At 34.7% G+C, this 26,948-nt stretch overlaps 1 protein-coding gene across 7 annotated transcripts in view; it reads left to right on the plus strand.

Annotated features, from left to right (window-relative positions):
- Window positions 1–26,948, plus strand: part of ATP8B1 (ATPase phospholipid transporting 8B1) — a 139,779-nt gene that overhangs the window by 24,716 nt on the left and 88,115 nt on the right. The window contains exon 1 of one of the 7 annotated variants that reach the window (XM_074202698.1): window positions 3,727–5,711. The exons of 5 other annotated variants lie outside the window; for them this stretch is intronic. The gene's annotated coding sequence lies outside the window, so the exon portion shown is untranslated. Of the gene's footprint in view, window positions 1–3,726; window positions 5,712–23,119; window positions 26,665–26,948 lie in introns of those variants that run through there. One more of the 7 variants, XM_074202700.1, reaches the window with a different exon arrangement.

Below are 26,948 nucleotides of genomic sequence, written 5' to 3' on the forward strand. Positions count from 1 at the left end.
GGTAATTATTAAGTGTCTGAGGCCAGACTTGAACTCAAGTACTCCTGACTCCAGGGTTGGTGATCTATCCACTGCATTACCTAGCCACCCCAAGAATATTTTATTTTGAAGGGAATTGCAAGAGGTTTGAAACTCCTGTCTAATTTTGTAATTAAAGTGAAATTGTTTCATCTCTACTGCTACTATGGAATAAGGGTTAATGTCAGGAGTCAGAAGAGTAACCATTCAATGTTTGTTAAGCCCTACTGTGTTCAAAGCACTGCATTTGATGCTACTTCTCTTTGACCTCTGGTCAAATCTTAAGAGGCCTCAGTACCTTTTGGGTTCCAACAACCTTAAATATTTTCTATCAAATGATTTCTTTTTTTAAGAGATTGAGGCTGGCTTCTATCACTCCATCTCTTGTAGGGATACCTAAAAGCCAATCTCAATCTTTTTTTTTTGGTGGGCAGAGTTTACAAGGGGTTAAGTGACTTGCAAAGGCCACACACACAGCACACACATACAATGGATTTGAGCATTTAGGTGCTCCTGACTCCACTGTGCCACCTAGATGCCCCACCCTCAATCTCTTAAGAAGAATCCATTTCACAGGTCATGTTTAAGATCTCTGAAGATTTGACCAGAGTTCAAAGAGATGTAGTATTAAGTGCAGTATCTATTTTTGTTTGTTTTGTAAGGCAGCGAGGTTAAGTGACTTGCCCAAAGTCACACAGCTAGGTAATTAAGTGTCTGAGGTCACATTTGAATTCAGGTCTTCCTGATTCCAGGGCTACCTAGTTGCTCCTAACTGCAGTATTTTTAACTCAGTAAATAGTTAGCAAATAAAGTTTTCAAAAAATTATTTTATTTTATTTAAAACTACACACAATAGTAGTTTTCAACAATCATTTCTTTGTAAGGTTTTTAGTTTTACATTCCCCCCCTCTACCTGACAGAAAGCAATCTAATATAAGCTATACATGTGTAGCCATGCTAAACATAAATCCATTTTAATCATGTTGCAAAAAAGAATGAAATCAAAATTTAAAAAAAGCACAAGAGAAAAAATGGCACAATACATAAGAAAACTTTTAAAAACTGAAGATAGTAAACTTTGGTCTTCATGTAAACTCCACAATTCCTTCTCTGGATATGGATGGTATTTTCCATCACAAGTCTTTTAGAATTGTCTCTGATTATTGTACTGTAAGTTCATCATAGTGGATCATCGCCCAGTTTTACTGTTAGTGTGTACAACGTTCTTCTGGTTCTGCTCATCTCATTCAGCATCAATTTATGCAAGTCTTGCCAGGCTGTTCTGAAATCCCCTCCCCTCCTGATTTCTTATAGAATAGTATTCCATCACATTCATATACCACAATTCGTTTAACCATTCCCCAATTGAAGGGTATGCCCTCAATTTCCAATTCGTTGCCTCTATGAAAAAAGCTGCTATAAATATTTTGTATATTTGGGTTTTTTACCTATTTTTGTGATCTCTCTTTGGGATCCAGGCTTAGTTGTGGTATTGCTAGATCAAAGGATATGCACGTTTTTTTTTTCCTTTGTGCTTCATTCCAAATAGCTCTCCAGAAAGGTTGGATCAAAAACAGTGAATTTTTGTAAATCAGGCCAATAAACTTAGTTTAGATCTAATCATTTACAAAGAGTAAAGGAATTCATAGCTTGACTTTAGGGTCTTAGAATCTCTGGTCACTTTTTATGGATATACTTCAATCCTTAATTAAAACTACTTGAAACATGAATTCCTGATAAGGAAAGATCATAATGGAATTCTATATTCCCTCACTCTGAATGTTAAATCTCTCTCACTTCAACCTAAGAGAACATTGCCCTAAAGTACACTAATACCCTAAAGATATTTTTCACAGGAACTACTGAAGCCTGGTCATACTCCCCTGGACTTGTGAGATAACTTTTATTTTGTCCCTATTAAATTTCATCACATTTGAATGAGATCAACATTCTGTCTTGTTAAGATCTTTTTGGGTCTATACTCTGTCATCCAATGATGTTAACACTACCTCCAAACTTCATGTCATTGCAAATAGGAAAAGCATGTGTTCTATACTTTCATCTAAGTAACTCATTGACTTAAAGATTTAAACAACCAGAAAAAAATATTTGTTGAAATACTTTACAAGAAACCCTCCTTAAAGTTGCTGCTGCTGCTGTTGTTGTTTGGTTATGTCTGGTTCTATGTGATCACCTGGACTTTCTCTTGGGGTTTTTCTTGGAAAAGATATTGGAGTATTTTGCTATTTCTTTTCTCAATGTTACCTGTTACAGATGAGGAATTGAGACAAATAGGGTAGAATGATTTGCCCAGCATGACATAACTAAAAGTATACAAGACCAGATTTTAACTCAGATCTTCATAATTCCAGGCCTGGAATACTTCAGGCACCACCTCTGAAGTATTAATGACTTTGGGTTAGTCTTTTAACCCAGTCCAAATCTATCTTTATTTATCCATCCCAAAGATGCTCACAGCAGTGCATGGTTTTGTCCAATTTCTCTAATTCAAACAGTGATGGAGTAGTCACTTGTTTGGCAATTTCTACTGCAGAAACCAGTTTCTCTTTTTTTGGTCAGAGTAAGTCCAAGAATGGCAATTCCTTTTGTACTTTCTTCTTTATGAAAGATAAAGTTACCATTAAGTCAAATACAGATGTATTCATCATCTGATCTATTAGAGAAAAGGGAGGAGAAGAGAGAGGAAGAAAGGATGAGAGAAGAGATAGAAGGAATTCTATGTAGTAGAAAGGTGAGATCCCTGTATATCATGGTTCATTCCCTTGATGCTTTTCATTTATCTCATAATTCTTTGTGTCTAGATGATCTGTAATATACTATCATGATAATTTTATATCTCTTTATATCTTTATATCTCATTCCCTCCCCAGTTGATCCTTAGCCAAATTCTATCTACTAAGTGGTCCTATTTGGCTTCTTGACATTTCTCATATAAACAATTCTTAATATACATGTAATGCCATGTCATACTTATTCCCTTATATTGATTCTATCTTTTGGGGAACAAAATTATTCCTAAGGTATGCCTTGGGACTAACATATATACCCCTCTAGAGTTATCTCAACAAGTATTAGTGATGCTGGTTAGGACAATAATAAACAAAGAGTGCTTTATGGGGCGGCTAGGTGGTGTAGTGGATAAAGCACCAGCCCTGGAGTTGGGAGTACCTGGGTTCAAATGCAGTCTCAGACACTTAATAATTACCTAGCTGTGTGGCCTTGGGCAAGCCACTTAACCCTGTTTGCCTTACAAAAACCTAAAAAAAGTGCTTTAGAGGGGAAAATAAAAGGAAATCAGAAATGAGTGTGAGCATAAGTGTCTTGGCTCTGATCTGTATTCCAAGTTGGCAGGAGAGTAGAACTTTGAAAATGCCTTTTTTTTCAGTAAAGGAAAGACTGTGGTATTCTCATTCCCTGTAACAAGACAATTCTAACAAAGTTAGGCTATCAGTCACATTAGGGAGCTAAAACTTCTATGTTAAAATCTTCCAGATGCATTTTTTTTTTTTTTTAGGATTCATGCTTACAATTTTGTTTAACTGCTTCTTGGGTTCCAATTCTCTGTTCTTTCTGCTTTATGCCACACTTTATTAAGGGTTGTTACCCTTTGCTAAGGGGAAAAATAATAAACCATAATATATATATATATATATATATATATTATATTTAAAAAGGGAGATGTTTAGCACTTAAAGAGATTTTCTCTTTGATATGATGATCAGAGAATTGAATGAACACTGAAATTAAGCTTTTGGAAACAGTAGGAAAAATCATCTACACAATGCATCTTCAAAGCATCTCCATATCCCTGTTGGGGGTGGGGTTAGTGTATTGCTATAATTTGCATTTGAAAATCAGCAGCTGATTCAGCTTCCTTTCTGGGTAATCTAGGACAGGAAAATCTAAATACAAGCCCCACTCCTTCCTCTTCCCCAAGGCCAAGCACGAAATGTTTTGATTCTATTACCTATTGTCTCCTCCCCTTGTATCTTCTACAATTCATCCTTGAGGTCTGCACAGAGATCTCTAACTTATTTTGTACATAACTATTTTATTTTTTCATTTTTATGATTTTATTTGTATTATATTTAAAGCATTTGAATCATTCATGTTCAGCCATTGGTCATTATGGTGAAAAATATATATGTGTTTTTAAATAAAGCTTCATAGAAAAAAAGAATGCTTGGGTAAAAAATATTTTATATTGGAATGAATTCTCCTCACCTAAAGTTTCTTATTATCTTTTTAGAACAATGACACACTGGAGTTGTTCCAGTGAAACCAATCTCATCCTACTTAATACGTCAACACTAGGTTCTCCAAAAATATGCCAGCTGAAGAGCTTTGATAGGTTCCACCTATGAAGCTGGATGGATTACTAATAAACTCTGTTGTATAAAGACTAATCAAAGTCTTCAGATACTTAACACTATGTTGGCTTATGTAATAAACTCAATAATTCTCAAAATCCTCCTTCAATATAATTTAGTTGAAATCCACATCATCAAATAACCACTTTGCTGAAAAAAATAGATATCTCTTAAGTAATGAAATATTGGATATCTCTAAATACAGGGACCTCTGATGAGATCACCAGCTATTGGAAAGGATTTCTATATATATTCATCTTTATGAGGATCACTCAGATGGCCCCTATTTAAAAGTTCTTTTTATTAACTGCACAAAATACTGGGCTTCTAAATACATTTCTCAACTTAAAATTCTCATTCTTTTAATTGAGAGACTTTCATGGTATGTATCTGGAGACTGGGTGTAATTTTCCAAACTCTTGTATCAATTTTATTTCCTCGTAATCTCTCTGTGTCTGTGTTTGCTTTGAAAAAGTAATGTATTAAATATGACACACCTAACAGATGTGTTCAGAGTAGCCTTATTTAAATCAATGGAAAATATTTAGAAAAAGTTATGAAAAATATGCAGGAGAATCAGATTTAATAAATAACTTATGCTATCAGATGTTTTGAACAGTTTATCTTCAATTAATGTTGATGTCATATAAGTGTGCTTTACACTTATGAAGCTTAAATATTCAATAAATGTTCATGATACTAGAATGTGGGATAAGTATGGTCAATTAGAATACATGTTAGAAATATTTTTTGACTTTTTAACTATCACAACATATTTTAATTAAAGGAAATACATTTTTCTTTCTTTGAACTGTCAACCAATGTATGTTGTAATTGTATTTTGTCTTGTACTACATGATTAATTTGAACTGTTATACAATAAGAATGTCTAATATCAGAATTATGAGTTTGACCTTGGAAAAACTCCATGGGATATTCAGTAGAATTTTTTTCAGACTGAGATGGTAGATGGGCTGACATAAATTAAGTGGGTGAAAGATATTATTAGTATTGAATAATAACTATTGTATGTGTTTGTTTATGGAAGGAATATAGAGGGACTTTGGTACTCTTTGGCTTTGCCACTTTCATAGTGAAAAAATAGTCTGTTATTTGCATAGCAGGCATTTATTTATTTATTTGTTTGTTTTTAGGTTTTTTTGCAAGGCAAATGGGGTTAAGTAGCTTGCCCAAGGCCACACAGCTAGGAAATTATTAAGTGTCTGAGACCGGATTTGAACCCGGGTACTCCTGACTCCAAGGCTGGTGCTTTATCTACTACGCCACCTAGCCGCCCCGAAGGTATTTATTGTAAATTGCTTTCTCCCCTTCCTAAATGTGGTTTTGTTGGTATCCTTAAGCAACACCAAAACATTACTATCAAAGTTAGTTCCCTTATACAGTATTATTAAAAGCATTTTGATACTGAACACATTTAAATTAGCAAGTGTCAATGATTACAGCAACATCTGGCCCAGAGGAAACTCTAAAGAATATTTTGCAATTCATGAATCAACTGGACAAATCAGAAAGATAATATACTGCAGAATTTAAAAAAGGAATTCTGTTTTTAGTATCTGTAATAAGAGTTCCTTAAAGCACTAAAAATTACAAAGTAGTTAATTAAATAGCTTTCTTGGAGACTACCAATAGAGAAAATTTAGAGACTTCAAACCACTAATATGTAAATAATTAGTGAGCACATAAACTTACTGAATGAGTGAACATAGATACAAATCAATCTGTGTTCCCAAAGGCAACAGTTACTTCCTTGTAAAAACAACCTTAACATTTTCTGAGTGAGCTTAAACTCAAGTTCTTCACTTTCTCTCTGCTCTATTAGGAGAAGAATCCCTTCGTAGACGACTAGATTGTATCTCCCCTAGCCATATCTGTCCAATTTGCCTTCATATGCAGCCTTCCAGTGATTTGGGAGGCTTGAATATTAAACTATTCATTCTCATCTTTGTTCTCCAGGTAAAGAAATGCTTTTGGTGCCCTTTTAAATCCCACTTAAAGCTTCTTTTTCCCTGCTTGATACCACAAGGAGTTTCCAATTGACTTCCTTGCTTGCCCTTCAGATAATATTCAGCATGGAAGTAGTTTTTTTGAGCCCATTAAATCCTGGTTTTTGAAGTGTGTGTGGGAGAATGTTAAAGATGTATGTTCACTCAGAAAGACTGGGGGGGGGGCAGGACTAGTTTTATTTGGCCTAGAGTGAGAGAAGACTAAGGGGATGATTTTATGACTGTCATTTAAATATATGAGGAGCGTTTCCTATAGAGGAATCAGACAAATAGATTGCAATCTGGATTTCCCTGAGGGCAGACAAGAAGGAGAGAGAGCTGCAATATTGGATTAGGTTGGGTAGAAAGATTGCCCAACAGTAAAGTTTGTTATAAATTAGGATGCATTACCAAAGGATGTTTTTATAGAAGCAGCATCTTAAAATTTCTTCTCCTCCAGTGATGCTATGAGCATGAGTGAGCACTAGACATGAAAGTATCTTTTATTTACTTCAAGCTACTACACTTTTTTTTTGGGGGGGGGAATGCAAAGGATTATTTCCTAACTGCAAATTCATCTCTAATCTTCATAGGCACTCAGATTCAGCTAACATATCATCCATCTTCAATGGTCCTATTTTCTCTAAAGGTTGGCATTAGGAGGGTTTTCAGTAAGTGTGTGTTTATGTGCATGTGTGTACATGTGGATGTATGCACACACATGTGAACATTGCCATTTTTTTGAGTTTCCATTTAGATTTTTGACATTTTTACAGTGCTCCTGTTGTTCAAGACCATCATTAGTTATAGTTTCCTTGTTTTGATTTGAGGAAATGATTGATATACAGTGAATCTGTGCAGTCCCTGTTACATAGCAACCTCTTAAATGCTTTTAGACTGATTAAAGGTATTTATAATTCTCACCTAGATATAATTCTGTTTAAAATGAAATATGCTGAAAAGTATAATTTCCTATTCTACTGTTTGACTTTTAGTTTATTGCTATAAACTTTGCATCATTTCTTGCTTGGTTTTAGTCTTAAGAGTTAGAGCCAAGACCAATGATACAGATGATCTAACCACAGAGAGATTAAAAGGCTTAAACTCTTGGCTTATTTGATTCAATGATTACACATTTCAATCTTCCTGGGCTGTATAACCTTTTCCACTCCCTGGATAATTATCTTTATGAGCTAAGGAAAGATTTGAAGCAGCTAAGTGGTATAGTGGATAGAGCACTAGACGTGGAATTAGGAAAACCTGAGTTTAAATGTGACCTCGGACACTTATTAGCTGTGTGACCCTGGACAAGTGACTTAACCTTATTTGCCTCAGTTTTCTCTTCTGTAAGATGAGAAGGAAGTAGCAAACCACTTCAGTACCTTTGCCAAGAAAACCAAATAGGGTTAAGAAGAGTTGGAAGTGACTGAAATGACTGCACAATAATAACAAAAAAGAAATTTAAATCTAAGAAATTGAGTTGTTTTCTCTAGCCTAAAGAAATGCTTTGGTTTATATGCCCAATTTCTCAATATCACTGTTCTTTCACAAAGTTGTTTCCACAATACTTCTAATTTGGATGTGCATGTGCAAGAAATGACACATATGATAGTAGTTCCTTATTAAACTTTATCAATTAGTTTAGATTGTTTTGAGTTCTTATTTTTAATGTAGTAGGAGAGGGGTAGCAGGCCCCATTCTCTCTCCCTTGTTACAACCTTTATAACTTTTATTTGCATATCTCAGAAGAGTCTTATTTCTAGCAGTTTTTAACTTTATGTCTATTGTAATTACCTAATCACTGGTCCAGAGAAAATATCCCCTCCTCATCCTACCCCTGAGACAAGATCTGTATATAAATCATCCCAGACCATTCGTGATCTAGCCTTAATAGTTAAACTCATTAAAGAAGGAAAATTCACATTCACTGGATAATCTATATCTTTCAGGAAATTACTAGCAATTGAAAAACTAAATTCTCTCATGTAATCAGTGTAAGTCTTTTTCTTCAATTAAAGAGAAAAAAATTAAGCTCAAGAAAAGAAGTTACAAATTTCTTATGTATTATTATATTTTCAATGATTATAGCTAAGGAAAAGTCTTTAAATTTCAAACATTTTAATTTATTCAGTTAATACATATTGAGTGTTTACTAAATACACACTGCTTTTAAAAAATATAAAATCAACAGAATTCTTAGCTATCACATAATTCCAAAATTAATTTGTAACCTTATAATGTCTTTGCATAAAAAGCTTTAATAATAACATAAATTGATAGGAGTACATTGGGTTCTGAAGTAAGGAGATTTGAATCAGTAAATAAATACTTACTAAGCACCTATTATGTACTAGGCACTGTCCTAAGCACCAGAAATGAATCTGGGTGAGTTTTGATCCTAACTCTGGTATTAACTAGCTGAAAATATCTGGTCTCCTAGTATTAACAACCTAGGTAGTAGAGTCATAGGACTTCAGAGTTCCCAAGAGGCCTCAGTTTCATTATGTTTAAAGTGAAGGGAATGGATCTTGAAATCTTTCCCTACCCCATTTAAAATTCCATTCTTGTCCATGATGAATTCTGAGGTCATAGGTTTTTTTTCCTTTTCTCTTATGACCAAAGAGAAATCTCAATCATATCTTTGCAATTTTAAATGATCGAGATGCACATGTCCACAGTCACACAAGCCAGTGTGAATAGGAGGCAGAACTCGAATTGAATCTAGGTCTTCTGGGTTTTAAAGTCACCTTTTTATCCATTAGGACATGCTGCCCTAATGCTACAGTAAATGGCAATTCATTTTTTTTCCTTAGGCTTTGATACTGCACTAGATTTTTTTTTTCATTTTTAAGGCACTTACTACCTATGAGACTTTGGGCACAGCCCTTTGGTCTCAATTTCCTTATCTCTAAAATGAAGGTTGGACTAGGGAGCCTCTGAACTCTCATATATCACCTTTTGGGAGAAGAGCATTCATTAATCAGATGAAATGTCTTAGAAATTTTGAAGAGAAATTTTTAGTTGGTTCAAAATATCCTTGTAGAGGCATGATGAGTATCATAAATGAAAAAATCAATAAACAAAGAAATAGTTTTTGTTGCTCATAATGCAGAACAATCTGTTTGTTTGGTTCTGCTGAATTTGATGTTCTCTTTGTCTGGATTGAAGCATCAATGAGAAAAAAAAATAACCCTTTGCCCCATGTTTTAGTTAGGAGAAATTTTTCTTGAATATTTTTATTCTCTAACTGTAGTATATATAAAACTTCCACAGAATTTGCTCTATACTGTTTTTATCTTCATACAGTTATGTGTATGTGTGTGCATTTTTGTTTATGAATATGCACACATATTTGTTATTGTTGTTCAGTTGTGTTGTTCATAGAGTTCTCTTGGCAAAGATACTGGAGTGGTTTGCCATTTTCTTCTCCAGGGTGTCCCCATTTTACTGATGAAGAACTGGGGCAAATAAAGGTCAATTGACTTGTCTGGGATCAAACAGCCAGTAAATAGGGGTGGCTAGGTTGCGTAGTGGATAAAGCAACGGCTTTGTAGTCAGGAGTACCTGGGTTCAAATCCATTCCCAGACACATAATTACCTAGCTGTGTGGCCTTGGGCAAGCCACTTAGCACCATTTGCCTTGCAAAAACCTAAAAAACAAACAAACAACAAACAGCCAGTAAATGTCCAAGGCTGAATTTGAACTCAGTCTTCCTGACTCTGGGTCTAACATTTTATCACAGGGGTCACCTACTTGAACTTGTGCGTGGTGTGTGTGTGTGTGTGTGTGTGTGTGTGTACTCACATGCACATATATACATATATTTTGGGTATTAAATTCGCTAAATGATTTATAATGGGTAGTTGAAATGAAAGGGTAACTAACACTACATTTTGCAAAATGCTTTGAGTATGTTAATTCATTTTATCCTTACCTCAACCCTGTGAGCTAAGAGCTATCATTTTCCCGTTACGGTGAAGAAAACTGAGGCTGAGAGGCATAACACCATGAAGCTAATAAAGTGTCAGATAACTTCCTGATTCCAATTCCAGCATTCTATTGCCACTGTACTATTCTATTCAACAACTGAAGCTCAGTAGTTAAGTGACTTGTTTGGATTGTGTGATTAGTGGAAGGGTTAGAACTAGAATTGGTGCTTAAATTTACTCTTCTAGGCTCAACTAACTTCTTGCTTCTATTTATAGCCTTTAGGATTGCTGCATTTAACTTGGCAATTTACTTGATCTCAGAATAGATTGACTGTATAATCTATTCATATGGAAATCACATACAAATGACTCCTTGACACCTGTGTTTACTCTTTCCCCATCTATAATGAGAAAAGCTTAAAGATCAGCTGGGTCTCTCCCATCATACCTAATGAGAGCATTGAATGGTTAACAGTCTTGGAATCAAAACATTGCTTTTTTAGTTATATACTTCTCTTTTAATATCTATATGGGTATTTCTAGAATGAACAAAATACAATTAGAATCATACAGTGAGGATTGTGTGGATTTTGCCTGTTTCTTTTAAGGATTTTGCTATTCTTCTGGCATTTCTTTTGATATGCTACCAGAGCATAATGATAACTCATTTAGATTGCATTTTATAATTAGAGAATACTTTTCTCATGATAATACTTTTTTAAGTGGAAGATGTATGATCTACTTTTTATAAATGAGGAAAATGAGAAAAAAGTAGAAGTTTTTTAATTGATAAATGGATAACTCCAGGCTGAATATAGATAAATTGCTGGAAGTCAGGTAAACCTTCTTTTGAATGCTATTTTGGCTATTTATTAGCTGGATGATGCTGTGACAATCACATAACTTGTATCAGCCCCAAGTTTCCTCATCTGTAAGCTATTGATAAAGATAGCATCTACTTCCTCCTAGGTTTGTGTTGAAGATTAAAGGAGATAACATTTGTAAAGAGCTCTGCAAATATTAAATCACTATATAAATGTGAGCTAGGTACTATTATTATGAACCAAGTCTAGCACATTGTACCACATTACTGCTACACAGTCCACTAGTTTGCTAACTAAAAGAAAGTGATAACTTTTTTTTGGCAAGGCAGTGGGCTTAAGTGACTTGCCCAAGGTCATTCAGCTAAGGTAATTAAGTGTCTGAGATCTTATTTGAACTCAAATCTTCCTGACTCAGGCCTGGTGCTCTATCCATTACGGAAATGATAACTTTTGTAAAGGGTAGGAATAGGGAAAGATCCAGAGCAAAGTAGGATTTCTTTCCATTTTTGTCCAGAATGAGACCCTTAGGCATTATGAGTCTAGGTAATAACAAAATTGTGAGCAGTATTCTTATAGGACTTATGAGTGAGTGAGGAACCTTTTCCCTGATTGCACAGGGATGATAGATCTGGATTCAGAATTCATTCCTCTCCCTCACTCCCCCCCCCCCCATGCATGCCATTTTTGACAAAATCATTTAACCTCTGAGATGCCTCAGTTTCCTTCATCTGCAAATTGAGAAGATTGGACCAAATTATCTTAAAGTATCCTTCCAGCTTTAAATCTACGATCTATGCAATACTCACTGTTCTATACTTGACTTAAACTGACATACTTCCCTTCCACAGATATTAAAGTGTACAGATGTACAGTTAGATTACTGCTGTATCAAAATAGGTGGGCCACCCTACCCTGTCCTAATGGAGTATTTTCTCTCAGATGAGGTTGCTAAGGGCATCATCCCTTCCCCTCGTGAAGGGAAAGTTGTATTTTGGCATTCTGGGTTGTCATTAAGAGTTGACTTTTCCATTGAATTATGTTAGGATGAGTGAGCTGGATATGAGCTAGAAAGGATTTTACAGGCTATTGAGGCAAGCCCTTCATTTCATAGATGAGTACTCTGGGGATGAGAAATTGTGTGATTTGACTCAAGGGCATATAGTTAGTATATGGAAGAGCTGAGATTTGTACTTAGATCTGACTCCAAATCCAGTGGAGTTTTATTTTTTCTCAGTTTATCACACTGCATTCAGTGTATTTTTTGTTGTTATTCAGTCATTTCAATCACGTCCAGCTTTTTGTGATCCCATGTAGGGTTTTATTGACAAAGATAAAGGAGAAGTTTGCCAATTCCTTCACTAGATCATTTTATAGATGAGAAAACTGAAGCAAAGGGTGTTAAGTGACTTGCCATGGTCTTGCCTGGCACTCTATTCACTGTGACATCTACCTGGCCATTCCATTTATAATATGTTGATAGTATTTTATTTTACTAAAAAAAAGTGATTTTGGTTTATTGGAAAAAAACATTAGCCTCCTTTGGCCCCCACTTTCTGTAAAATGAAGATTAAGATGCCTTACCTACTTGCCTGACCCTTTCTGCTTTATTGGGATATCTTGAGGATGTTGTCTCTACTTTTGCAGAAACATCTAGTTGGCTCAGTTTATATAGAGAGCTGTGGAACTAGAATCAGGAAGACTAAGTTCAAATCCCACCTCAGACATTTTCTAACTGTGTGACTCTGGGTGGATCATATAACTGCTGTATGCCTCAGTTTCCTTATCTGTAAAATGAGTGTGGATGGCTAATTGGCCCAGTGGATGGAGTACTAGGTCTGGAATCAAGAATTAAATTCATGAGTTCAAATCTGACTTCAGATACTATCTGTATGATCCTGGGTAAGTCAATTCACCCTGTTTGTCTTAGTTTCCTCCTTTCTAAAATGAAGTAGAGAAGAAAATAGCAAACCACTCAAGTATCTTTGCCAACCAAACCCAAAATGGGGTCACAGACATGGACATGACTGGAAAAGGACTCAACAGTTAAAAAAATAGGGATAACAATAATGCCTACTTCCTAGGGTTGTTGTAAGGATACAATGAGATTCTATTTGTGGATTTATTTGCAAACCATAATAAATAACTTTCTATTATTATGAAATGAAGCAATTCACCTAAAGATATTTCGTAAATTGTAAAGTGAAATATAAATAACCAGTTTTATCTTTAAGCATAGTTAGATTAAGCAGGCTTTTGTTGCTAGGAATCCTACACTATTTTTAGTTACAAATTTACTTTTGGAGCATAACACATGTAAACCTGGAAAAAGCTCACATGTTCAGTCCCAGTGCCTTTGTTGCTCAGGTTGGTAGTCTAGATCTCATTGAGGAATGGAGTAGGAGGAGACATTGTTCTAAGTGATAAGAGATAATCAATAATCAATTATTAGACTCTTCAATGAGCAATTAGTAGGAAATCGTGAAAAGTATAAAGGGGTTATGTTATCAAAAACAGTATTTTCTTTAAGAGAAAAAAAGAAAAAATGTTTCAACTTTCCCCCTAGGTAATAGTACTTGTATGGTTCACACATCTTAATACTTAGTCTATAAGAAGTAAATAGAACCATGAAAGGAATCATTGTACCGTTTTTGCATGTTTGAACATAAACCTGTATTGAGCTCTCTGTGTACACAAATGTACTTTTACTCACTTGTTGATAAACACCTGGAGTCTATTTTTGGCTATACTGTATGGAGTGTCTCATTTGGCAAGATACAAAGAGTATATTGTGATGTAGGTGTCAGGTGTAAATAAGGTTTCTGTTTCAGAATTTAATACCCTAATAATTCTGCAAAATCCAGGGTTAGGTCCTCATTGTATAACACCCTCTCTATAAAGTACCTTTTATAGGTAGATATTTAGAAAAACAATATAGGATCTGTGAAAAGTTTCTCCTTTACTCAGCACATCTGAAAACAGGGTGGTAATGGATACACATCATGTTGCTTTGTTCTAAGCTGCTGCTATAGTAAAATATTTAATGTCCTCTCACTGCTAAGGTGACATTTTCCTGAGTACTACACACCAATGGGTTACCATCTAGACATTTCCTTCTTTATCAATGATTCAGTAAATGAAGATAAATGTGAAGGCCTAACACTGGTTTCTAGCGGCACTTCAAGTATTTCTAGTTGAAATTATTCATTTAGTACTAATAATACTAATAAAGTGTAATTGTAATTGTAAAATCTAAGGTGTTGAGCTGGATTTTCTCAACTCATTCTGTGTATTTTTTTGTTGATATTCAGTCATTTCAGTCATTTCTAGCTTTTTTGCAATCCTATGTAGTTTTTGCAATCCTATGTAGTTTTTGCAATCCTATGTAGGGTTTTATTGACAAAGATAAAGTGGTTTGCCAATTCCTTCACTGGATCATTTTATAGATAAGAAAACTGAAGCAGAGGGGGTTAAGTGCCTTGCCATGGTCTTGCCTGGCACTCTATTCATTGTGACATCTACCCCACTTTGTGGATGCTACAGTATATTTCCTGAAAGAGATTAAAGGATCTCCCAGTGATGTGGAAGAGTAGAAATTTAAGAGCTGAATAGAATGTTAACTATGTAGCCCTTTTTTTGTAAGGGTAACAAACTATTATTAGTTTCTCTTCAAAATGCTTAGAAGACAGCTCCAACAATCAAAGTATCAAAGAATTACTTTAGAACTAGAAAAAATAATAGCAAAATTGATCTTGAGAAACAAAAGGAAAGACTATTAGAAGAATCATTGAGGGGGAGGGGAATGTGAAGAAGTCTTAAATCTCAAATTATAGTGCAAAGTGGCAATCAACAAAACAATCCGGTGCTAGATAAGAAATAAAATGGTTAATCAGTGGAATAAATTAGTTCCACAATTTATAAAAGCAATTAAATAATTGACCTAGTTTAGGTTTGATTAAATCTAAAGATCTCAGTTATTGGGGCAAGAACTCACTTTTTTGACAAACCACTGGGAAAACTAGAAAGTATTCTGGCAGAAACTAGGCAAAGATCAGCATCTCACCCTGTCTACTAAGATAAGCACAAAATGGCCACATGATTTAGCTATAAAAGGTGATATCTTAAGAAATTAGAGAAGCATGGAAGAAATTAACTATTAGATCTATGGCTAAGGGAAGAGTCTATGACCAAACAATTGGTTCACAGTAGGTAAAATGGATAATTTTGATTACATGAAGTTAAAAAGTTTTTGTACAAACAAAACCAATGAAACCAAAAATAGAAGAAAATAAGGAAACAGAGGTCAGGGTGGATTTTATAGCAAATTTTTCTGATCAAAGTTTCATTTTTCAAATATATAGAGAACTCATCCAGATTTATAAAAATAGAAGTCATTCTTCAATTGGACATGGGATATAAATAGACAATTTTCAGAGAAAGAAATTAAAGCTATTTCTTCTTAGCAGTACAGGTATCAGACAATTCCAATTTCCATATGGAAGATGCTTTCTTTCCATATCCAGAGAAGGAACTATGAAGTCTGAATGCAGATCAAAGAATACTGTTTTCACTTTTTTAAATTAATTTTTTTCTTTCTTGTGTTTTCCCCTTTTGCTCCAATTCTTCTTTCACAACTTGACATATATGGAAATATGTTTAATATGACTATACATCTGATAATTTCTATCAGATTACTTGCTATTTTGGGGAGAAAGGAAGACAGAGAGGAAGGGAGAAAAATTTGGAACTCAAAAATCTTACAAAAATGATCTTTACATATAATTAGAAAAAATATTATTGACTAACAAAAATAAAGCATCCAGTAGTCATATAAAAATGCTCTAAATAATAATTAGAAAAATGAAAAAAATTAGCTATCATTTTACACTGATCAGATTGACTAACATGACAGAGAAAGTAAATGGAAAATGCTAGAGGGGATGAGGGAAAAATAATGTATAATTGGTGGATCTGTGAACTGGTTCAACCAACCTGAGGAACAATTTCGAACCTTGCCTAAAGGGCCATTTGACCCAACAATACTTCTATTAGGTTTAAATTTCAAGGACACTTATAAACAAAAATATTTATAGCAAATATTCTTATAATGACAAAGAATTGAAAACTGAAAGAATACCCATCAATTGGGGAATAGTTAAACTAGTTTGATATATGAAGGTGATGAAATACTGTTATGTTATAAGAAATAGTAATAGGAATGGTTTCAGAAAAGCCTAGGTTGAGTTATATGGACTGATGCAAAGTGAAGTGTCTACACAGTTAATAGCAGTTTTTGTCCTTCATTCTCAAAGAAAGACATGACATTGAGGAGATGATGAGTGGGGAAGGGCTCACTTTCTCCTCCAGAGCCATCTGGGTCCAGGGGCCAGATATGAATCAGGACAACTGGAGATAATCCTGGTTGTGAGGCAATCAGAATCAAGTTCCTTCCCCAAGGTTACCCAGCTAGTAAATCCTCCTGATTCCAAGGCAAGTGCAATAGCTTTTAGATCCTAAACCTTCAGAAAAGAGAAGGAAAAAGTAGAATCATTTACTTTACAAAGTTGGGAGGGGGAGAGGTTATTATAGCAGGCATAAACTTGGAAGCATGTCTGTATACCTGTGTTCAGCTTGGTTCTGGTGATAAAGAAGAACCTGCCATCGGAAGCAATCAGAATTAACTAATTTTTAAACTTTATGTTTAGCACTCCTTCTGGTCCTACTTCAAGCAGATTTCTAATGCCCTTCCTAGGCAGCTTGAAGTCAATGATTCCTTCAATCCACCCCAAATCTAGTTATTAGGAGTGAACAATTCATGTTTATAATTAGTGATAAAATTTAGACTTTTCATTGATTTTTTTGGACCAGATTCTTCTGTATGCCCCTAACTCGATTTTTTCCCACTTCTAGAGTGACTACCATGGCAAAGCTCCCATTTCTTCATCTAACTTTGCTGGGTTCTTGGTGAGGAGTATGGAGGAAAGAGGTCAAAAAAGAGAGAGAATTAAGAGCTTAATTTGGGGAGAAGGATCACTTTTTAGCAAAATTGATCAAGAGAGGCATCCTTGAAAAGATGGACTGAGTTGGGTCTTTAAGAAATAGGAGATGAAAAGGGAGTGGGGGAAAGTTTAGTGGGTTTGTGCAAATGCATGGAGAAATCTTAATCAATCATAAAGAAAGTGAATTGTTCTGTTCCCCTAGAAAATAAATATGTGAAAGGAAACAATAATAATAATGGAAAGGATGACTGGAATTAGATTGCAGAAGATTTGGAGTTCAAATGCATGGTTATGTTGCACCATAAATATTAGTACATTACTTTTAGGAAAATGGAATTTTTTTAACATTTGTTTCTGCTGCCAACTTTGTGAAGGTGAATGACTAAGCCTGTGAAGGACAGGACATAAGTTTTGGAAAATATTGTTGTTGTTCAGTTGCTTTTAATCGTGTCTAACTCTTTACAACCTTATTTGGAGTTTTCTTGGCAAAGAAATAGGAATGATTTGCCATTTCCTTCTCTAGCTCATTTTACAGATGAGGAAATTGAAACAAAAAGGGTTAAGTGGCTAGCCCAAGATCACACAGCTACTACATATCTATGGCCCGATTTGAACTCACTAAGATGAGTTTTCCTAATTCTCTACACTTTGCCACATAGCTACCCTTTTTGGAAAATGGGGTAAGGATTAATGAGGAGGTAATGGAGAAGAGGGAGGGACATCACCTAAACTAATTCATCCTGACACTGCTTCTTCCCCCACAATTACACATTATTACCCTAATTTGAAATAAGAATGCAGCATGATACAATGAAAAGAACATTGGATTTGGAGTCAGATGTAGCACTGACAGATCTTTGTCATCTCAGGCAAATTATTTTATAGATTGAGACCTTAATTTCCTCACCTGTAAAATGAGGAAGTGGAGGACTTAATATCCTTTATAATTCTAGAGGAAAGAATATTTAGAGAGAAAATCATCTTTCAATTCCATAATTTGCCTTTAAATCAAGTCAAAGTTATTTTAAGTTAATTTTCCAGTTAACCCTCTCCCCAGCCCCGCCCCTTTCACATACACAATTGAGTATTATAAATTCTGACTTTTGAGGAAATGTGCCCTTTCCTGGGTTTGTTAGAAGAACTTGATTGTTTTTAAAGGAAGTTTTGTTATCTGTGATATGAAGAAGGAATAGTGGAGGAAGAAGCATACAGCAGTTAAGGAAAATTAAATCTTGATTTGGGAGGTGCTGAGTAAAGGGGGGGAGGGAAAACTCAAAGAAGAAAAATTGTTAGATGGAAACCTCAGAATTTAATTAGAATAATTTTTTAGGAGAGGAAAAGGATGATAGATTAAATTGTTCTGAGTTCCTTTTAGGATGGATTGCAGGGTTTAGAACTACCTTATATCTTAAATAACTTGTTTTGGGTCAGAGAGAGTCAGACAGAGAACAAAGAAAAGTCAGACATAAAAAGTAGGAATAGAAACCTCTCTGCTTTCAGTTGTATTGGTGGACCATTCAAGCAAATGAACCTGATCTAAATCAATCTATCCACAACCAAACATTTAAAAACTCACTCTTTTTTGAGGAGATCCTGGGACTGAATGGGGTTTGCATGTATTAAAGATAAATTTCCTGAATGATTTGATTCTTAGTGACTAAGGAATCTCTTTTCTCTCTTGGAATTCAAATAAAAATATTGTTGATACTTTTGCCACAGCACAGCTATTGGTATAGTTTGTTCAGATGGGCAGAAGGTAAAGCTTTCAATTTGTTTGGGCCCATATTGATTCTGAGTGAATGCATATAAGCAGTTGTTTCTGCTTTGGACTGAAAACCCTGAAAATCCCTTCTTTGTTTTTTTGGACTGTGCAAAAGACTGTGCTTCTTTTCTTTCTTATTTGTCATAATTACTGAGAAACTCTTAAGGTTCTTTCCTCCCAACCAAAAAAAAAAAAGAAAAAGAAAAAAATTTTTTTTCTTTTTCTAAAGTGATCGTTTTTGGTCTCTTTGCTTCTTCTCTCCCTTACTCAATCTCAATGACTGAATGGGCATTGCCTCAGTCAAATTGTGACCTGGGAAAGACCTAGTTTTAAAAATCCAGTCTCCCACATCATCCAGGGTCATCTCCAGTCTTCTGATGCCCATTGTACTCGATGGCTCTGGACATGAAAGAGAGACTAGTGACTTTGCACAGCACTTCAATTCAATTCATTTTCATTGTATCACCTCCCTGATGTCAAGGTTTTCTTCAAAAAGGAAGGACAAATAACAAAAATATAATTAATTTTCTTTTGTCATTATCTTAAATTGTTCATTGGAGATTTGGCTCATAACATCTGAAAATTGATCCACCCCCCCCAAGAAAAAAAAGGGAAAATAGGATAAAGGGATTACTTTCACATAATAAAGTAGAGAAATAGGAAAACTTAGAATTTTCATCATCAATTATATTTTTTCATTGCAAATGCTAGCAATGCCTTATCCTTTGGGCACATATTTGGTAGTATTGAACCTCAAAGGCCATCTGGTCTGACTCTCATTTTATAGATGAAAAATCAACATAACTTTAAGTGCTTAGTTTATAGGTCATGACATCCATCTTTGGCTTCCCTATAATGTCTGGAATTAGGTTGCATGAAATAGCATAAATGTATTCTAGAAGTAAGAGGAAAAACGCTTCCTTCTCTAAGGGCACAAGTGTAGTAATAGCTACTGAATATTGTCAGCAGGGACAAAGGGGAAAAAATATTTTAATAGATGATTTGATGATGGGAAGAGTATAGGAGATGAGCAAAGAGCAAAACTTCCCAAAGTAAGAAAGGTGAGAGAAGGGTTTATTAATAGAATTTTTTTCATTTGCTTAACAAAAAGCTTGAACATGTTTACAGAAAAGCCACTGGGCTAGAAGCCAAGACAATGGAAATCTAGTCCTGACTCCAATGTGGGCAAGGCTACATACTCTATCTATGTTTTAGTTTCCTTATGGAAATATAATATCATAATATCTCACAGGATATTGTACAGATTAAATTTTATTTACTTATTAATACTTTGAAATGAAATGGATTACTTTGTAAATAAAATATGAACCCTTAAAATATATCCTTTAAGAATGAATTCTTGGGGCAGCTAGGTGGAGTAGTGGATAAAACACCGGCCCTGGAGTCAGGAGGACCTGAGTTCAAATCCGGTCTCAGACACTTAATAATTACTTAGCCATGTGGCCTTGGGTAAGCCATTTGCCTTGCAAAAACCTAAAAAAAAGAATGAATTCTTTACTTTGCAGGTTATACAATTACCTTACCTTAAATAACTTGTTCTGGGTCAAAAAAGAGACGTAAAAGATAGAAATACAAGCTTGCCTGCTTTCAGTTGTGTTGTTGGTGCATCATTCAGGTCAAATATACCAGATCTGAGTCAACCAATCAACTACTCAGCACATATTAATATAAAAGTATGACAGGCCCCTCCCATAAGAAACTTGCATCCTCCAAAGAAAATAGTATCATTTTGAAAAAGTAAAAACGGCATCCATGCAGAATTAATACAGGTTAGAAAACCTTCTTCAAGGAGATGGTCCTCATATGTTATTTATCTTTCATCCTGTATAAGAGTTGTCTCTGAACCTTGAAAGGAGGCTATTGGACTGCCAACAAGCAGCCATCATAACTTATTGGTGTCTGTGAAAGGCCAAAAGGCAGACCTTTCAGTTCAAGTAACCCTAGATACTTATAAAAAATTACTGCATTCCATTTAGGACACATGTGAGGAAATCTTGCCTTAAAAATGAAAACAGGGGTGGCTAGGTGGCATAGTGGATAAAGCTCCGGCCTTGGAGTCAGGAGTACCTGGGTTCAAATCCAGACTCAGACACTTAATAATTATCTAGCTGTGTGGCCTTGGGCAAGCCATTTAACCCCATTTGCCTTGCAAAAACCTAAAAAAATGAAAACAAAGCAGATTTAGAAAGCAAAAACAAAAGGATTTATTTGGGCGAGCTGGAAAGCAAATTCAAACAAAAAGAAAAGCTATGTCTGCCCTCAGTTTTACATTTGATACTACAAAGATGATAGTGACTGAAAAGTGAGAAAGGAAGAAAGATTTGCCTAAGGCTGGAGGATGAGGGATGGCTAATGGCCCTTCCCTTAAATGGAGGTTCTGGGAAGAACTCACCAGAAGGATGAAGAAACTTGCAGGAGGCAGGTGAGGCCTTATAGCATAATCCAAAGAAACATGGATGGCTAATTCCTTGTCTTTCCCAAAATTAGAGGTTGTGGGAACAATTTATCCAAAGAAGAAGGAGCCCTAGGAAAGGAGTAGGAAGGCATCTGAGCTAAGTCAGCTGTGAGGAGGAAGATCTTCCTTTCAGAGAAGACAACTTACAGAAAGGCATGGAATTTAAGAAATGGAATATTATAGGCCAGTTTGGTGGGATCATAGAGGACCTAGAAAAATAAGTTAGGACTAGACTGTGAAGAACCTGGAAGAAAAGTCCATGGGAAACCATTAAAACTTTTTGAGCAATTGAAGGACATGACCATACTATACTATGGAAATGTTGATTTGATGTTTGTATGAAAGATAGAATTTTCCCTTCAAAGGAAATATTAAGAGAGGAAAATATCAATTAGGAGATTTTTGACAGTAGTCCAGATCAGAGCTGATGAGGATTTGGATTAGGGTGATAGTGAAATAGATGAGGAAAATGTTGAAATGGTACTATTCAAAAGATTAGGCAATTGATTAGAAAATTTGGGGTAAAGGTGAGTAAAAAGGAAATATTTGAATCTGCAATTCCACAAAGAAAACATGTAAATTAATAACCATATTTTTATTTTTAATTTTTTAGAAAGATTTTATTTATTTTGAGTTTTACAATTTCCCCCCATTCTTGCTTCCCTCTCCCCACCCCTCACAGAAGGCATTCTGTTAGTCTTTACATTGTTTTCATGTTATATGTTGTTGATCTCAGTTGAATGTGATGACGGAGAAATCATATACTTAAGGAAGAAAAATAAAGTATGAGATAGCAAAATTACATAATAAGATAACAGTTTTTTTTTTGGTTTTCTGATTTGAAGATAATAGTCTTTGGTCTTTGTTCAAAGTCCATAATTCTTTCTCTGGATACAGATGGTATTCTCCATTGCAGATAGCCTAATATTGTCTCTGGTTGTTGCACTGGTGGAATGAGCAAGTCCATCAAGGTTGATCATCACCCCCATTTGCTGTTAGGGTGTACAATGTTTTTCTGGTTCTGTTCATCTCACTAAGCATTAGTTCATGTAAATCATTTCAGGCTTCCCTAAATTCCCATCCCTCCTGGTTTCTAATAGAACAGTAGTGTTCCATGACATACATATACCACAGTTTAAGCCATTCCCCAAATGAAGGACATTCATTTAATTTCCAATTTTTTACCTTCACAAACATGGCTGTTATGAATATTTTTTGTACAAGTGATGTTTTTACCCTTTTTTATAATCTCTTTAGGGTATAGACCCAGTAGTGGTATTGCTGGATCAAAGGGTATGCACATTTTTGTTGCACTTTGGGCATAATTCCAAATTGTTCTCTAGAAAGGCTGGATGAGTTCACAGCTCCACCAACAGTATGTTAGTGTCCCAGATTTCCCACATCCCTTCCAGCATTGATCATTGCTCTTTCTGGTCATATTGGCCAGGCTGGTAGGTGTGAGTTAGTACCTCAGAGATGCTTTAATTTGTATTTCTCTAATAAGTAATGATTTGGAGCAGCTTTTCATGTGACTATGGATTGCTTTGATTTCTTCAGCTGTAAATTGCCTTTGCATATCCTTTGACCATTGGTCACTTGGGGAATGGCTTTTTTTCCTTGAAAATTTGATTCAGTTCTCTGTATATTTTAGAAATGAGTCCTTTTTCAGAAATACTAGTTGGAAAATTATTTCCCAATTTACTACATTTCTTTTGATCTTGTTTACATTGGTTTTGTCTATGCAAAAGGTTTTTGATTTAATGTAATCAAAATTATCTAGTTTGTTTTTAATGATGTTCTCCATCTCTTCCTTGGTCATAAACTGCTTCCCTTTCCATAGATCTGACAGGTAAACTGCTCCTTGAGCTTCTAGTTTGCTTATAATATTGTTTTTTATGTCTAAATCCTATATCCATTTGGATCTTATCTTAGTATAGGGTGTGAGGTGTTGGTCTAATCTAAGTTTCTTCCATACTAACTTACAATTTTCCCAACAGAAGAGAAAGTTTTATCTCAATAGCTGGACTCTTTGGGTTTATCAAACAGCAGATTGCTATAATCATTTCTTGCTATTGCACCTAGTCTATTCCACTGATCTATCACTCTATTTCTTAGCCAATAACAGACAGTTTTGATGACTGATGCTTTATAATATAATTTTATATCGGATAAGGCTAAACCTTCTTTTGCTTTTTTTCATTGAATTCTTGGAAATTCTTGACTTTTTAGTTCTTCATATAAATTTACTTACAACTTTTTCTAACTTATTAAAGTAAGTTTTTGGAATTTTGATTGATAGGGCACTAAATAAGTAGTTTAGTTTTGGTAGAATTGTATATTAGCTCAATGTATCCATAAACAGTTGATGTTTGCCCAGGTATTTACATCTGATTTTATTTGTGTGAGAAGTGTTTTGTAATTATTTTCAAAGAGTTTTTGAGTCTGCCTTGGCAGGTAGGCTGTCAAGTATTTTATTTTGTCTGAGGTTACTTTGAATGGGATTTCTCTTTCTAGCTCTTTCTGCTGTCTCTTGCTAGTCATATATAGAAATGTTGAGGATTTATGAGGGTTTATTTTATATCCTGCTACTTTGCTAAAATTGCTAATTATTTTTAGTCTTTTTTTAGATGACTTTTGGGGATTTTCTAGGTATACCATCATGTCATCTGCAAAGAGTGAGAGTTTTGTCTCCTTCCTTGTTCTAATTCTTTCAATTTTCTTCTCTAATTGCTGAAGCTAACATTTCTAATATGATATTGAATAGTAGTGGTGATAATGGGCATCCTTGTTTCACCTTGATCTTATTGGGAATGCCTCAAGCCTCTATATGCATATAATGCTTGTTGATGGTTTCAGATAGATACTGTTTATTATTCTAAGGAACAAACCATTTATTCCTATACTCTCTAGTGTTTTTAGTAGGAAACAAATGTTCCTAATCATTAATAATTGAAATGCTAATTCAAATAACTCTGAGATTCTCAGTTGATGATGCTAAAGGCAACAAAAAAGGAAAATGATGGCTAGAGAAAGGTCGAAAAGGCAGGCATGCTAATATATTGTTGATAGAGCTGTGAATTAGTCCTACATTTCTGGAATGCAATTTGGAATGGTCTCCCAAACATTATTAAATTAAACCTATCCCTTGGCCAGTGATATTGCTACTAGACCTAAAACCCAGATACATCAAAGAAGGAAAAAATTTTTAGACATGACTTATATACTGGGTTGACCCAGTCTCTAGACAGGTCCTTGATAATTTAAGTTGGATGCTAGAATAAAATGATAGACTTATGCAATTTAACAGATTCTTGCAGAAGTGAAAGCCATCAAGTTGATTATTCATTCACTGAGATCAAGTGGTACCTCTTTTTACAAAGCTGTCCTTAATCCTCTCTCAATAGACTGATCCTTCTAACATTACTACTAATCCAACTTGAAAGACTTGTTAGAAGCAAGATGTTATTATTATTATCATAGAGGTTTTGTTTCCACTTAGGTGTAACTTACAAAACACATGCCTTTATAGTATTCCTTAAACCTGATTATAACAAGAGCTATGAAAACATAATTATAGAGACAATAGGAATGGAATTAAAAAGGGGCCATTGTCCTTAACTTATTCAAAGATGCAGTCTGGATTTTAAAAACAGCAATGCTATTTTCTCCTTTCCCTTTTGTTATTTACCATAAAAGTTATCTGTGGGACTAAGCTGTAACTCATTATGATAAACACTGAAAAGAAAAACATTTTGGGAATTCCCAAAGGCTCATGTTTGGATATAGTTTGTATTCTAATGTTCACTTTATTTCTGAGTTTTCTAGAACTATACCTAATAATTAGCTCATGAACCCAACCAAGACTAATTTCACCATCTAAAAGTGTTTTGTCACCCATGGCTCATGAATCACAGTGCTCTTTTGTCTTCATTTTATGTACATTGTCTAAGTCAGAAATAAATTATACAAAGGGGAGAGAGAAATAATTGTGTATATATAGTATAGGGGTTCCAAAGACTTAGTGCAGTTCTAAACTATTAAACTCAGAGTTTATTTGTATGTTGTTTTAGTCAAGTTCAATCTTTGTGACCCTTTCTGAGATTTTCTTGACAAAGAAACAGAATGGTTTGTTATTTCCTTCTCTGGATCATTTTTTAGATGAGGAAACTGAGACCAACAGAGTTAAGTGATTTGCCCAAGGTCAAAATAGCTAGTAAATTTCTGAGGCTAAATTTGAACTTGGGTCTTCTTGAGACCTGTATCTACTACAACACTTAGTTGTCCCAAGTTTGTTTGCATGCCCTTTTTCGTATTCTCTGGTTTATTTGCTGGGAATCTGCCTTAGACTTATTCACTTGTTAATATTTTCATTGAAGGGTTCCTGGAGGGAGTAAAGATAAAAGTGGAAAATGGAATAAAGTAGTCAAAGTAGTGTTCCTTATATTCACACTGGAGAGTAGGTCAGTGGTTGGACACAAAGAATAATCATTAATTGGTGGGTGGGGAGTAGAACTCTAAGTAGAATATACCTACATCCGTATTTGGCTCTGTGCTATTTTTAACATTTTTATGAGTGATTTGGATAAAAGAAATTGTGTATTCATCAAATCTCAGATGACATAAATCTAATAAGAATAAACTAGCATGCCAAGTGATAGTTTGTATCTAAAAAAATGAACTGAATCTTAAAATGAATTTTATAGGAATAAATGTAAAGCCATATATGGTACTTGGTTCCAAAAATCATCATGACAAGTGCATGTTGAGGGGGGTATGTCTATGTAGGAATTTGTCTGAAACAGATCTGATTGTTTTAAGGAATTGTAAATTCAATATTATTCAACAGTATAATGTCATAGCCAAAAAAGTCAGTTCAATCTTAGGTTGCATTGAAACTAGAAGGACTTAAATTTAAGAACACTTTGATAGACCAAGCAGTATTATTTTGACAAGTGCATTTTTTTTCATTCACAATGCAAAGAAGATAATGATAGAATGAAAAATTTTATTTCAGGGTGAAAGTGTAATAAAATACTTTGCATTAATTGATTTACATATCTTATCCTTAGAGCTTTAGAAAAGACATTATATACAAGACAGGAGGTGATAATCCTGCTATCCTCTGTCCCCCTCAGATTATTCCAGAAATCTAATATTCAGATTGTAAGAAAAAGCAGGCAACCAGGACAGTAAAGGACCTAGATGGCAGGTCATAGGAGAGTTGGTTGAAGAAGCTAAAGATGTGCCCAGGAAAAGAGAAGGTAAGAGAGGAGCATCATGGCTGCCCTCAAATTCAGGGGGCTCAAAAATAGTTACCAAGATTTAAAACTTATCTTAGACTTTTGAAATACCCTTTCTGTAAAGAGTTTCAGGGTGAAAGAGGGACAAAGAGAAATTGGCAAAAGTAGGAAAGGAAAATTTCCAGAATGAATTCAGAAGAGTGCTGCCTGTGTGATGCTGGGTGAGTTCTTTACTTCACAGTGACCCAGGTAATGTGTTAGGATTATAAATTGCAAAGAAGTTCCTGATATTCATTAATAGAGAA

Source organism: Macrotis lagotis, chromosome X (genome assembly GCF_037893015.1).
Source record: "Macrotis lagotis isolate mMagLag1 chromosome X, bilby.v1.9.chrom.fasta, whole genome shotgun sequence".
In the NCBI taxonomy this organism is placed as follows: Eukaryota; Metazoa; Chordata; class Mammalia; order Peramelemorphia; family Peramelidae; genus Macrotis; species Macrotis lagotis.